The sequence below is a fragment of the Bos grunniens genome, chromosome 12 (genome assembly GCF_055505025.1).
Source record: "Bos grunniens cultivar Pamir isolate PY7600 chromosome 12, Bosgru_T2T1.0, whole genome shotgun sequence".
NCBI classification, from domain to species: domain Eukaryota; kingdom Metazoa; phylum Chordata; class Mammalia; order Artiodactyla; family Bovidae; genus Bos; species Bos grunniens.
In genome coordinates this window covers 17,582,570-17,597,918 of record NC_141176.1, presented here as the reverse complement: position 1 = coordinate 17,597,918, position 15,349 = coordinate 17,582,570, and the positions used below count along the sequence as shown (strand labels likewise).

Here is a 15,349-nt window from a genome sequence, read left to right as displayed (position 1 = left end):
GAATCTGAAACTGAACCAAGTAATCAGTGAACACCCAGACCCCTCAGACTTTGGCAGATTTCAAGAATAAATGAAAGTAAAAAAGAAACCCACTTATTAAATGAAATCAAGTCTTAGCCTAATATAAATCTTTATATGCTCAAGGGTTTTGGCTTCTATGGAGGTATATTGTCACTAATTGTCCTCCATACATTACTGATGCTTCTGCAGTCTGCTCTTTCCATTGCACTAAAAGTGGATGTTCCACAAACTTCTGTCCTTGGCTTCTGTTTTTCCCTCTACATAATACTTCTTCCATAAAGACCATTCCTGTCAGATTTTTATTAATGATTGTGGTACGAAAACAGATGGTAAAATTTGAGTGAGAAGGGGTCGGGGAAGAACTGAGCAATGGGGGACAGGTCCTTTAGTGAGCTGAGTGGCTTGAATATTAGTGTGCCTTATCAAGAGCTCAAGGAAATTTGAAAATGCTGCCCCCGTACATAAACCTGGACCCAAGTAACCATATTTTCATCACAGGATGTGAAGACATGGGTTATCTAAGAACCCAGTAACTGTTCACTCTCATATTGGGACAGAGAAAGGAAAGAATAAACATAAGAAATCTCACATCTTTAAAAAAATATTTATTTTCAGATTAAACAAATGAATATATGAGATAACACTCTGAAGTTTCTTAAAATAAAAGTGAAAATTGCTCAGTCGTGTCCGACTCTTTGCAACCCCATGGACTGTAGCCTGCCAGGCTCCTCTTTCCTTGGAATGCTCCAGGCAAGAATATTGGAGTCGGTAGCGATTCCCTTCTCCAGGGGGTCTTCCCAACCCAGGATTGGACCTTGGAGATTGGGGATTGGGTCTCCTTCATTGCAGGTGGATTCTTTACCATCTGAGTCATCAGGGAACCCTGGGTTGGGAAGATACCCTGAAAAAGGAAATGGCTACCCACTCCAGTATTCTTGCCTGGAGAATTCTCACCCACCAGAGGAGCCTGGCAGACTATAGTTCAAGAGGTTGCAAAGAGTCGGACACAGCTGAGCTAACACTTTCTTGAGATAAGGGTTCTATATGGCCAAATTTATACTCAAGAATCTAGCAAAGTACCTGGCACATAGTAGGCACTAATTAAAGGTAAAAACCTTGCATCCCTTTTGCACTTTGGCAAAGTAGCTTCTATGTTTGTGTAGGACTATGGAGTCTGCACTGTGTGGGATAAAGACACTAGCCCTGGGGACAGCTAAGCCTGTTTTCACTGAACTATAGCACAGCTCTTCATTGCTCTGCTGGAGGAGCCTCAAAGCTCTCCTCTGATTCATAGCCCCAAGAACTTCACTGGTCAGTCTCTGCCCTAGGCCTTGAGGATCTTCTCCCTTCTTAATTAAAACCATTTTACTTTCTTCATTTATTCAGTTGAACCACCACATGGAATTTTATGTTGTTGTCTTATTCTCCTATTCTCTATCCAGTTTAGAAACATTGCCATTTCTTGTCATTTGGCAATCATTTTCACTTAACACTTTTATATCAGCAGTAATGATTTCAATCCAGTCCAGTTCAGTTGCTCAGTCGTGTCCGACTCTTTGTGACCCCATGGACGGCAGCATGCCCGGCCTCCCTGTCCATCACCAACTCCTGGAGCTTACTCAAACTCATGTCCGTCAAGTCGGTGATGCCATCTAACCATCTCATTCTCTGTCGTCCCCTTCTCCTCCCACCTTCAATCTTTCCTGGCATCAGGGTCTCTTCCAATGAGTCAGTTCTTCTCATCAAGTGGCCAAAGTATTGGAGTTTCAGCTTCAGCATCAGTCCTTCCAGTGAATACTCAGAACTGATTTCCTTTAGGATGGACTGGTTTGATCTCCTTGCAGTCCAAGGGACTCTCAAGAGTCTTTTCCAATACCACATTTCAAAAGCATCGATTCTTCAGCCCTCAGCTTTCTTTATAGTCCAACTCTCACATCTGTATATGACTACTGGAAAAACCATAGCTTTTACTAGACAGACCTTTGTTGGCAAAGTAATATCTCTGCTTTTTAATATGATTTCAAGGGGCTGTGAATCAGACATCCTGTGTATAAATCCCAGCTCCATCTTTCCTACCTGTGTAACCATGTGCAAGATACTCAGCCCTTCTCTGCTTCAGTTCTGTTTTCTCATCTGTACAATGTATGAAATTATAGTACCTACCATGTAGGATAATCAGTATGAAAAGGCAAAATGATAGGATACTGAAAGAAGAACTCCCCAGGTCAGTAGGTGCCCAATATGCTACTGGAGATCAGTGGAGAAATAACTCCAGAAAGAATGAAGGGATGGAGCCAAAGCAAAAACAATACCCAGCTGTGGACGTGACTGGTGACAGAAGCAAGGTCCGATGCTGTAAACAGCAATATTGCATACGAATTTGGAATGTTAGGTCCATGAATCAAGGCAAATTGGAAGTGGTCAAACAAGAGATGGCAAGAGTGAATGTCGACATTCTAGGAATCAGCGAACTCAAATGGACTGGAATGGGTAAATTTAACTCAGATGACCATTATATCTACTACTGTGGGCAGGAATCCCTCAGAAGAAATGGAGTAGCCATCATGGTCAACAAAAGAGTCCGTAATGCAGTACTTGGAGGCAATCTCAAAAACGACAGAATGATCTCTGTTCGTTTCCAAGGCAAACCATTCAATATCACAGTAATCCAAGTCTATGCCCTAACCAGTAACGCTGAGGAAGCTGAAGTTGAACTGTTCTATGAAGACCTACAAGACCTTTTAGAACTAACACCCAAAAAAGATGTCCTTTTCATTATAGGGGACTGGAATGCAAAAGTAGGAAGTCAAGAAACACCTGGAGTAACAGGCAAATTTGGCCTTGGAATATGGAATGAAGCAGGGCAAAGACTAATAGAGTTTTGCCAAGAAAATGCACTGGTCATAGCAAACACCCTCTTCCAACAACACAAGAGAAGATTCTACACATGGACACCACCAGATGGTCAACACTGAAATCAGATTGATTATATTCTTTGCAGCCAAAGATGGAGAAGCTCTATACAGTCAAGAAAAACAAGACCAGGAGCTGTCTGTGGCTCAGATCATGAACTCCTTATTACCAAGTTCAGACTTAAATTGAAGAAAGTAGGGAAAACCACTAGACCATTCAGGTATGACCTAAATCAAATCCCTTATGATTATACAGTGGAAGTGAGAAATAGATTTAAGGGCCTAGATCTGATAGATAGAGTGCCCGATGAACTATGGAATGAGGTCCGTGACATTGTACAGGAGACAGGGATCAAGACCATCCCCATGGAAAAGAAATGCAAAAAAGCAAAATGGCTGTCTGGGGAAGCCTTACAAATAGCTGTGAAAAGGAGAGAAGCGAAAAGCAAAGGAGAAAAGGAAAGATATAAGCATCTGAATGCAGAGTTCCAAAGAATAGCAAGGAGAGATAAGAAAGCCTTCCTCAGCGATCAATGCAAAGAAATAGAGGAAAACAACAGAATGGGAAAGACTAGAGATCTCTTCAAGAAAATCAGAGATACCAAAGGAACATTTCATGCAAAGATGGGCTTGATAAAGGACAGAAATGGTATGGAACTAACAGAAGCAGAAGATATTAAGAAGAGGTGGCAAGAATACACAGAAGAACTGTATAAAAAAGATCTTCACGACCCAGATAATCATGATGATGTGATCACTGACCTAGAGCCTGACATCCTGGAATGTGAAGTCAAGTGGGTCTTAGAAAGCATCACTACGAACAAAGCTAGTGGAGGTGATGAAATTCCAGTTGAGCTAGTTCAAATCCTGAAAGATGACGCTGTGAAAGTGCTGCACTCAATATGCCAGCACATTTGGAAAACTCAGCAGTGTCCACAGCACTGGAAAAGGTCAGTTTCCATTCCAATCCCAAAGAAAGGCAATGCCAAAGAATGCTCAAACTACTGCACAATTGCACTCATCTCACATGCTAGTGAAGTAATGCTCAAAATTCTCCAAGCCAGGCTTCAGCAATATGTGAACCATGAACTTCCTGATGTTCACGCTGGTTTTAGAAAAGGCAGAGGAACCAGAGATCAAATTGCCAACATCTGCTGGATCATGGAAAAAGAAAGAGAGTTCCAGAAAAACAACTATTTCTGCTTTATTGACTATGCCAAAGTCTTTGACTGTGTGGATCATAAGAAACTGTGGAAAATTCTGAAAGAGATGGGCATACCAGACCACCTGACCTGCCTCTTGAGAAATCTGTATGCAGGTTGGGAAGCAACAGTTAGAACTGGACATGGAACAACAGACTGGTTCCAAATAGGAAAAGGAGTACGTCAAGGCTGTATATTGTCACCCTGCTTATTTAACTTCTATGCAGAGTACATCATGAGAAACATTGGGCTGGAAGAAACACAAGCTGGAATCAAGATTGCTGGGAGAAATAACAATAACCTCAGATACGCAGATGACACCACCCTTATGGCAGAAAATGAACTAAAAAGCCTCTTGATGAAAGTGAAAGTAGAGAGTGAAAAAGTTGGCTTAAAGCTCAACATTCAGAAAATGAAGATCATGGCATCCGGTTCCATCACTTCATGGGAAATAGATGGGGAAACAGTGGAAACAGTGTCAGACTATTTTTCTGGGCTCCAAAATCACTGCAGATGGTGACTGCAGCCATGGAATTAAAAGGTGCTTACTCCTTGGAAGGAAAGTTATGACCAACCTAGATAGCATATTCAAAAGCAGAGACATTACTTTGCCAACAAAGGTCCGTCTAGTCAAGGCTATGGTTCTTCCAGTGGTCATGTATGGATGTGAGAGTTGGACTGTGAAGAAAGCTGAGTCCCGAAGACTTGATGCTTTTGAACTGTGGTGTTGGAGAAGACTCTTGAGAATCCCTTGGACTGCAAGGAGATCCAACCAGTCCATTCTGAAGGAGATCAGCCCTGGGATTTCTTTGGAAGGAATGATGCTAAAGCTGAAACTCCAGTACTTTGGCCACCTCATGTGAAGAGCTGACTCATTGGAAAAGCCTCTGATGCTGGGAGGGATTGGGGGCAGGAGGAGAAGAGGACGACAGAGAATGAGATGGCTGGATGGCGTCACTGACTCAATGGACGTGAGTCTGAGTGAACTCCGGGAGTTGGTGATGGACAGGGAGGCCTGGCGTGTTGCGATTCATGGGGTCGCAAAGAGTTGGGCACGACTGAGCGACTGAAGTGAAGTGAACTGAACTGAACCATGTAGGATTATGAGAAATGACGTTGAAAACATTGCTTTAGAATGTGGTAAACACTTAGTCACTGTGAAAAATTATTTTTCATTGATTCTATTTTTTGTTCATTCTAAATTGTAACAGGAAGTGCCAATGCATGAGAAAGAAGTATGATGCATGATTCATAGTCCAAGCAATACTTTTCAGCCCCCAGAGGCCTCCCTACTCCCTGAAAAAGACCTCACCAGACTCAGGTGGCTCTCTTAGTCATGAATAAGTTCTCTAGGACCCTTATTCTTGCTAACACACTGACCTCATTCTCACCACCTCCCACAAGAAACCAATAGATTCCATCATAAAAACAGATTCAATCACCATCTCTCTTCTAGGCCACTGCAGCAGTCTTCTAAGTGGCCTTCTTGCTTCCACAGTCACCCCCTAAATCCTGTATTTTCTCAACACAAAAGGCAAGTAACTCTTTTTCAATTTAAATCATCACATTACACCTCTGCTCAGAGTCATTCAATGACTCTTAAATTTGGATGGAGAAAAGTCAGAGTTCTTTTCACGTCCTTCAAGACCCTAAATCTACCTTTTTTGCTCCCTATCTACATGATTTTATCTCCAACGTCTTTTTGCTTTTCCTGACTCTGCTCCAGCTTTTTTGATCTCCCTGCTGCACCTCAAGCATATCCGGCACACACTCACCTCAGGGGTTTGCACTGGTGATCCCTCTTTCCAGAATGTTCTGTGCCCAAAGAGTCTGATGGGGATTGCTTCACTTTTGCACCTTTGCTTCCCCAGGACACATCTGGCAATGTCTGATGATATTTTTGACTATACCAACTGGGAGAGGGTGATGGTGCCATCTAAAGTTCAGAGGTCAAGGTTGCTGCTAAGCATCTCAGAGTGAACACAGCAGGGTCACAGCAAAATATCAGTTTCAAGACATTAATAGTGCTGACCCTTTTCTGATCCAGCAGACCTATACATTTAGTAGTGATGTTAGTAATATAGTAATGCTGGAAAAATTCAAAGCCAAGTTCAAATAGGAAATTTAACATTGTCTGAACCCGAAACATGTTTTTGAACATATTTATCAACTAATGAAACTTTCTCCATAGTATTACAAATGTAAAAGCAAATACTTAAAAATTAACCTTTTCACATTCATATCTTTACTATCATTACATTCAAGAGACAAGGAGGAGTGGAGTGAGAACATTTTAAATCTTGCTGCTCAAGTTATGTCATTAGAAGCAAGAATATGCTACCCAAACTTAATGGCCACTGAATTTAGCTCTTAATAGCTTTGGAAAATGCAGAAAGAGTGGATTCTCCTATTTTTGACTCATTCTCTAGATGAGCTTAATGTGGTCTTTCCTGTGTGCTAGCTCTCCTTCAAATCCTATCCTATTTCTCTTCGTTTACAATCCTCTCAATGTGATCCTTTTAAAAGATCTATGGCTTATTTATTATCTTTGGAGATATGAATGCCAAAGATGGATATGCTTGAGATGTAGGACATTTGGATTGGGATGGTTGCTTCTTTGTAGAAAATTTCTCCAAGGATAGTGATTGGAGTGAGTCAAAATCAGAAAATATGTGGTTATGCTTTTTAATCTTTACAATGTAATAGTATTACTTGCCAGAAATTATCCATAAGTTAAGTTTGGGGGTTATCTTCCCAAAACATAAGCCAAATCACATTATTTCTTCTCCAAAACAAACAAGGGCCCTGTGTTCCTGATCCCATTGTCTCTCATTCCCTAAAAACATGTCAGCATTTTAGTCTGGCATCCATATGATTTTCTGATCTAAACACAGACTGTCTTCCAGATACTTTTTGCTTCCCTTGTTTCTCTGTTTCCTCCTCTTGGTTAAAGAAAGTATGAGAAAGTTCATACTAATTGTAAGCATGCCCCTTGTTTTTACTATATTAACAACTTGTACTTACCAACTGAATATCAGTCTTGGTTGTGCATGAGTTGGCCATGAAGAATGATGGGAGGAGAGCTTGAAGAGTGGAAGGTGGTCCTCTTTTCAGAGTAACTGACAGGAGGTTGAGGATCGATTTTGGGGAGGGCTTCTTCCTAAGAGTCCAGTGGGACATCAGATGGGATCCTGAAGAAAACCTCCTAGAAAGTTGCTGAGCTAGAAGCTTAGACAAGACGTCCACAATGACTCATCAATCCAAAGGGCTATGTGAAAATTGCAGGGGAGGCAAACTAGGAAATCAAAGACAGAGAAGTAGTTGGGTGGAGAAATAGAATATTACTCAAAGCAGTGCTTCCTAAATCAGTAAGCCACAAATATTTACAAGTTTATTTACACTGAAGTTTACTTCATTGATAATCTAAATGAGTACTGTAAACATGTGTGAGATTACTTAGATGACCAGTGATCTTAATTTGCACTTTCAAATGGCCATTAATGAACTTAATGGCCATTTGAACATCTATTTGTGTAGAGTGCTCAAAAGTTTTTCCCATTTGTTTTTCATTTTGAAATACTTGTAGATTGATAGGAAGATGTAAATTGTCACATTCATCTGTTCAGAGCTGGTTCTTAGGATTTCCTTATTATCAGTTGATGTCTGCAGTGTCTGGAGTGATATTCTTGTTTTGTTCATGTCTGATAATTTGTTCCTCTCTCTTTTTAGAAGGTTATGAACTTTATCAATCTTTTCACAGAAAAGTCCTTTGTTTCATCTGTTTTCTCTGTTGATTTTACTGTATTTTGATTGATTGAATTTTGATTGATTTCTGCAGTTATCTTTATTTCCCTCTGTTTGCTTTGGATTAATTTTTCAAATATATTAAGGTGTAAGCTTAGATCACTGACTTGAGATTTTCCCCATTTTCTAATGTAAGCACTTAGTGTTATTTCCCTTGAGAATTATTCTTTTACCTGTGGATGATTTAAAAGTATCCAGTTCAGTTTCTGAGTGTTTATAGAGATTTTTAGGTTCTCTTTCTGTTACTGATTCTACTTTGATTTTATTGTGATCAGGAAACAGATTTCATATGATTAGGTTCTTCTAAATTTGTTAAGTTTGTTTGGCCCCTTGTATGTTCTGTCTTGGTAAATGTTCTGCTTAAATAGAATGTGATGTTGTTGGACTATTCTATAATATTGATTGGTTGATGGTGATGTTGAATTCTTCTATATCCTTGATGATTTTCTGTCTACTTATTCTATCAATTCTTGCCTGGAGAATTGCGTAGACAGAGGAGCCCGGCAGGCTACAATCCATGGAGTCGCAAGAGTCGAACACAACTTAGCGACTAAACCACCACCATTCTATCTATCTATCAATTTTGGTGAAGTCTCCCAACTATAATTGTGAATTTGTCTTTTTATCCTCTCAATTTTTCGTACGATTCACATATTTTGAAACTGTTTCTTAATTAATTGACCTCGTTATCATTATATAGTATCACTCCCTCTTCCTGATATATGTTGTTATGAATTCTAGTCTATCTGTGGAGAAGGCAATAGCAACCCACTCCAGTATTCTTGTCTGGAGAATCCCATGGACAGAGGAGCCTGGTGGGCTACAGTTCATGGGGTTCCAAAGAGTCACACTTGACTGAGTGACTGAGCACTGGTTTATCTGATGTTAATATAAAGGCTCCAACTTCCTTTTGCCTTATGTTTGTATGACATATCTTTTTAGATAAATTTACTTTCGGCTTGCCTATATTGTTATATTTGAGGTGAGTTTCTTGTAGACATCACCCAGTTATGTCATATTTCCTTCACCCTTCCAATCTTTGTATTTTAACTGGTGTCTAAAAATCATTTACATTTAATGTGATTATTGATATGTCTGACATTGTATTTCTTATTTTTCTGTTTGTCTCATTTTGCCTCCTCTGTTTTCTTTTTCCTGCTTTCCTGTGGGTTACTTGAATATTTTTGAAATTTCATTTTTTTTCTATAGTTTTTTCTGTAATATTTTTGGGTATCTTTGTGTATGTGTCTTTTATGATTGCTAAAGCATTACATTATGGACACATACTTATTTCAGTCTGTGGATGTTGACATTTTATCAATTGGATAAGTTCTTTTACTCTTCATTATTTATAGTATGATCTTAAATATTTTCTACATACACTGAAAGTCTTACTAATAATATTTTTGTCTAAACCATCAAACATAACTTAGAGGATACTGATATTTTCCTTGTTTCATTTTTCATTTTTTATTCATAATGTTCTAATATTCCTTCTTTTATCATTTACTAACTGTCCCAAGGATTTCTTTTAAAATTAGGATAGGTCTCTGAGTAACAAATTCTCTTAATTTTCTTTCCTCTGAGTATATGTTGATTTACCCTTCATTCCTGAAGGATATTTTCTCTACATGCAGAATTCTGGGTTGAAAGTTCTTTTCTTTTAGCCCTTGAAAAATTGTGTATCACTTTATTCTGGTTTCAATAATTTCTTATGACAATTGTGTCATTCAAATTATTTCTCCTCTAGAAATGGCCACCCACTCCAGTATTCTTGCCTGGAGAATCCCATGGACGGAGGAGCCTGGTGGGCTACAGTCCGTGGGGTCGCAAAGAGTCAGACACGACTGAGTGACTTCACTTCACTAAAGGTAAGGTGGTGTTTCTCTTGCTGCTTTCCTTTTTTTTTCTTGTTGCCTCATTTCTCTCAGGTTTGGGGAAGAATCCAGGTTCCTCTCTTGGTTTCTGTTTACACTCTGAGAGGGATGATCCCTCATCACTCCTCTCCACATTGTCTTCTCTGGCAAGGCAGAGTGGGGGTGGTACTTGATACTGTCTGGTAGGGATGAAGTCCTGGATCCTCATGCAAACTTCTCTGATCTCACCATAGCCAGATGAGAATGGAAATTTAGTTCCTGTCACTTGGCCTTTGTTGACGAAGGTGGGTGGAAGCCACAGTTTTTGTTTAGTGTTTGAAGTAACACGGTTATTATCTAGGAGTTTTCTATCTTGCTATGCTGCATTTATCTTGGTCCATCCGTGAAAGAGAGGAGGGTTTCTTGTCTGAGCCCATTGGTGTGTCCAGTATTTAATCACCCAGTCTGAGATACTTGAGGCAAAAAGTAAACTGGGGGAACTCACTGCTGTGTTGATACTCGATTCCTTAAATCCCGGGCCAGTGTATCTTCTTTTTGCCAACTTTGAGGGTATTGTGTTTTCCCTCTGTTTTCTGTGGTATTTTCTAGGAAGAACAACAGGGAGAACTTCATCTACTATATGCTGTCCAAAACTGGAAATCAATCCTGTTTTTTTTAATTGAGTTTTGTGGTATTTTTTTTTTTAGTATTAACAATTTGAAAAGAATTGCTATCTTAAAAATATTCATGGTTTCAGTCCATAAACATGGTTTATATCTTTATTACTTAAATCTTGAGTTTCTCTCAGTAACTTTTTGCAGTTTTTCAAAAGTAGATATCGAATACATTGTTTTTTGATGTTGTATTTTCTGTTCTAGAATTTACATTTTTTCAGTTTTCATTTCTTCCTTGAGAATCTCTTTTTATCCATTAGATCATTTTCCCTTTAAATTGGGAAATGCAACAATTATTTAAATCCTTATCTACTAATTCCCTGGTAGCTCAGCTGGTAAAGAATCCACCAGCAATGTAAGAGACCCCAGTTAGTTTTTTGGATCGGGAAGATCCCCTGGAGAAGGGATAGCCTACCCACTCCACTATTCTTGGGTTTTCCTGGTGGTTCAGACAGTAAAGAATCTGCCGGCAATGCGGGATTAATGGGTTCAATCCCTGGGTTGGGAAGATCCCCTGGAGGAGGGCATGGCAACCCATTCCAGTATTCTTGCCTGGAGAATTCCATGGACAGAGGAGCCTGGTGGGCTACAATCTAGGGGGTCGCAAAGAGTTGGATTCAGCACAATACGCTACTAATTCCAATATCTGGATCATCTTTGCATCTACCCCTCTTGTTTGCTTTTTTTTTTTTCTTGGTAATGTTGGTTGTTGTTTTCTCAATGTGTTAACATTTTTAAAGTTGTATTATGGATATTGTGTTTTAAAGAAATGTGGAGACTGAAATGTCATTTTTTGGTTTTTGTTTTGTTTTTCCTAGAGAATATTCTGTTCTCTCTTTGACTGCAGGGGTAAGGGACTGGTTATTCATATTCCAAAAAAAAATCAAGTTTAGCTGGTACTGGTGCCACAGCTTTAATATATTTAATTCAACTCGATTTAGCACAGTTTCCAACCTCTCACATTACTGTCATCAAGTTATCAATCTCTTTATCTTCAGTAGCATTTGAGCTATAAAGGGACCATGCTGCAGTTTCACATCGGCTTGATGAGCTGTTAGATTCACCCCAGCAGATTTCTGGAACCTAATTACAATTAGAGGCACTATTTTTTTCTGCTTTCCAGCACATTCATTCTTGCCTTCTCAGTAAAATTCTGTGGGTGAATGAGAATTATCAAGCTGGTGATTTTTTTTTTTTTTTTTTTTTTGGCATTTGGAGCTCTTCTAAATTTCCTTCTGTTCTGCCACCTCACCCTAATTTTAAAAGTTCAGTGTATTTTTTTTTTTTTTGCAGTGACATCTTACAAAACATCTAGTTTTGCTTCTCTAAGCGCTCAAACCCAGACCAAATGGCTGATCCCACGTATGCATGTTCACATTGCTGTCTGATTGCCTACATAGTTTTGCATCTAGAATTCAGTTCACCAGCATTCCCTCATGTCTACAGTTCTTTGATAACCTAATACAAAGGATGATGCTTACCTGTTTTATTTTTTTCTTGTGCTACAAAGAAACAAAGATGTTTTGTTCCTTCAACATCTTAATTAGAAATTAATGAAAGCATTGTTCATTTGCATGATTAACTAAAATTATGGTAAAACTACAGTGGAGAGACACTCTCATCAATTATTGAGATTATATATAAACTGGTAAAATCTGGTTCCTACTAAATTCGTTAATATACATCAAGAACTTCTAAATTATTCATACCTTTTAACTAATTGTTTCCCCATCTAAACATAAGTACTTGGAAAATAAGCACAGTTATGAACAATTATTTATATCCAAAATTGGTAATCATGGTCATTTTTCTTTTTAATAAAGGAAAATTGGGAACCCCTCAAATCTTCAAAAAAGAGGAATGGGTAACTATATAAAGTTACTAGGTAATTTCACTACAGTAAGGGCTTCCCATGTGGCTCAGCTGGTAAAGAATCTGCCTGCAATGCAGGAGACTTGGGTTCAATCCCTGGGTTGGGAAGATCCCCTGGAGAAGGAAAAGGCTACCCAGTCTAGTATTCTGGCCTGGAGAATTCCATGGACTGTAAAGTCCATGGGGTTGCAAAGAGTTGGACACGACTGAGCAATTTTCACTTTCACTATAGTGAAGCCATGTGATAAAATATTATTCAGTTGTTAAGATTTTGTTAAGAGTTTTAATAATGTGGTAAACAATTATGAGATGCTATTAAAGTTAAATCAGCACAAAAATAAGAACATCTAAATTTAACCTCCGTGATGTAAAAATACATAGTCATAGAAATGCACTAGTATATTGAAATACTGTCTTTAGTATTCTTATATTCCTTCTATGTTTCTGTAATTTACTAATTTTTTTTTTAACTGTACCAACTGTCAGATAAAGGTCACAAATTCCATATTGTAATCATCTACAAAAACAGTAAAAACAGATGTATGCTCATTAGTTGTGGGAAGGAATAGATATAAGCTAATGGTAAAGAACCCGCTTGCCAATGCAGGAGACCTAAGAGACACAAGTTCAATCCCTGTGTCAGGAAGATGCCCTGGAGGCAAGCAAAGCAACCCACTCCAATATTCTTGCCTGGAGAATCCCATGGGCAGAGAAGCCTGGTGGGCTACAGTCCATGGGGTTGCAAAGTGTTGGACATGACTGAAGTGACTTAGCACACACACATGTGAAAAGCTAATATAACTAAAGATAAAGTGAAATGGGATAATTTTTTTATGAGATATGCATTTTTGAGCACTTATAGTCATGACAGGAAATGTATTCACAAATTAACAAGACTGAATTAATATTAGATACAAAGCAGGCTAAAGCAAGACCTGAGGAATCTGTACATTCTTCTAACACTGTTTTCACGTGGTAGAAGTTCGCCTGCACGAGACAACAGATAGTATTAATAGTAAGCGTTCCTTTTGGGTCACAGCTTCTTCCCAACAACCAGAGTTAGATTCTTTTAAAGACAACCCTGTACACGAGAGAGCAAAAGAGACACAGATGTATATAGAACAGTCTTTTGGACTCTATGGGAGAGGGAGAGGGTGGGATGATTTGGGAGAATGGCATTGAAACATGTATAATACCATATAAGAAATGAATCGCCAGTCCAGGATCGATGCAGGATACAGGAAGCTTGGGGCTGGTGTGCTGGGACAATCCAGAGGGATGGTACGGGGAGGGAGGTGGGAGGGGGGTTCAGGATGGGGAACACGTGTACACCCGTGGCGGATTCATGTTGATGTATGGCAAAACCAATACAATATTGTAAAGTAATTAGCCTCCAATTAAAATAAATAAACTTAAATTAAAAAAATAAAGGAGTAAAACAAACAAAAAAAATAAAATCAGACCAAAAAACTGACAAAATCAGCTGAAGACTAATAAAGGACACCATATTCTCTCTCACAATTTGGTCTTACATCAACTGTTCTTCAAACTGGTAGCACTGAGCTCCAAGACTAAGACTTAAGGTAGGCTTATTGCTTTGAAAGTCTTAAATTGGTCAAAGGTACCTGTTGGGGATTGAACTGCACTCTCCGACAGATCCAGTCAAATCCTATCTCCTGTGTATGTGCGTGTGACCTTATTTGGAAAGAGAGGTTTTGTAGGTGTCATCAGTTAAGATGAGCCCATACTGGATCAGAGTGGGTCCTAACTCCGTGACTGATGTCTTCATAAGAAGAGGGAAATGTGTACATAGAGCTACACAGAACACACATGAAGACAGAGGCCGCGACTGGAGTGGTGTGCCTACAAGCCAAGGAACACTACGGATAGCTGGCTGTGCTTCAGGCCAGATCCTCCCTACGAATCTCCAGGAGGAACCAACTCTGCCAACACTTTAATTTTGAATTTCTTGCCTCCATAACTGTGAGAGAATAAATTCCCTTATTTTGATTTTTATTTTATCTTTTAAATTAATTTTTATTGGAGTATAGTTGCTTTACACTGTTGTGATAGTTCCCGCTGCACAGCACAGTGAAACAGCTTTAAGTATATAAACATCTCCACCCTTTTGGATTTCCTTCCCATTTACGTCATCTCAGAGCACTGCGTACAGTAGGGTCTCATTAGTTACCTATTTTATACCATAGTGTCAATAGCGCACGTATGTCAACCCCAATCTCCCCATTCCTCCAACCCACCCTACTTCCCCTTTGGTGTCCATACATTTGTTCTCTACGTCTGTGTCTCTGTTTCTGCTTTGCAAATATGATCATCTGTACCATTTTTCTAGATTCCACATATATGCATTAATACACGATACTTGTTTTTCTGACTTACTTCACTCTGTATGACAGCCTATAGGTCCATCTAAGTCTCTGCAAATGACTCGATTTTGTACAACATCTTCTTTATCCAATCCTCTGTTAATGGATATTTAGTTTGTTTCCTCGTCTGGGCTATTGTAAATAGTGCTGCTGTGAACATGGGCACATGTAACTTTTTTAAAAAATTAATTTATTTTTTTTAATTGGAGGCTAATTACTTTACAATATTGTAGTGGTTTTTGCATTCATTGACATGAATCAGCCACGGATGTACATGTGTTCCCCATCCTGAGCCCCCCTCCCACCTCCCTCCATATCCCATCCCTCAGGGTCATCTCAGTGCATCAGCCCTGAGCACCCTGTCTCATGCATTGAACCTGGACTGGCGATCTATTTCACATATGTTAATATACATGTTTCAATGTTATTCTCTCAAATCATCCCACCCTCGCCTTCTCCCACAGAGTTCAAAAGTCTGTTCTTTATATCTGCGTCTCTTTTGCTGTCTCACATATAGAGTCATCATTACCATCTTTCAAAATTCCATATATATGCATTAATATACTGTACTGGTGTTTTTCTTTCTGACTTCACTCTGTATAATAGGCTCCAGTTTCATCCACC

The 15,349-nt window shown here is 39.1% G+C and overlaps 1 long non-coding RNA gene across 4 annotated transcripts in view; it reads left to right on the top strand.

Annotated features, from left to right (window-relative positions):
* Positions 1 to 15,349, top strand: part of LOC147361437 (uncharacterized) — a 257,311-nt gene that overhangs the window by 168,474 nt on the left and 73,488 nt on the right. For 3 of the 4 annotated variants that reach the window (XR_015137912.1, XR_015137909.1, XR_015137910.1), the window contains exon 3: positions 9,690 to 9,810. This is a non-coding gene — a long non-coding RNA (uncharacterized LOC147361437). Of the gene's footprint in view, positions 1 to 9,689; positions 9,811 to 11,762; positions 12,259 to 15,349 lie in introns of those variants that run through there. The other variant, XR_015137911.1, reaches the window with a different exon arrangement.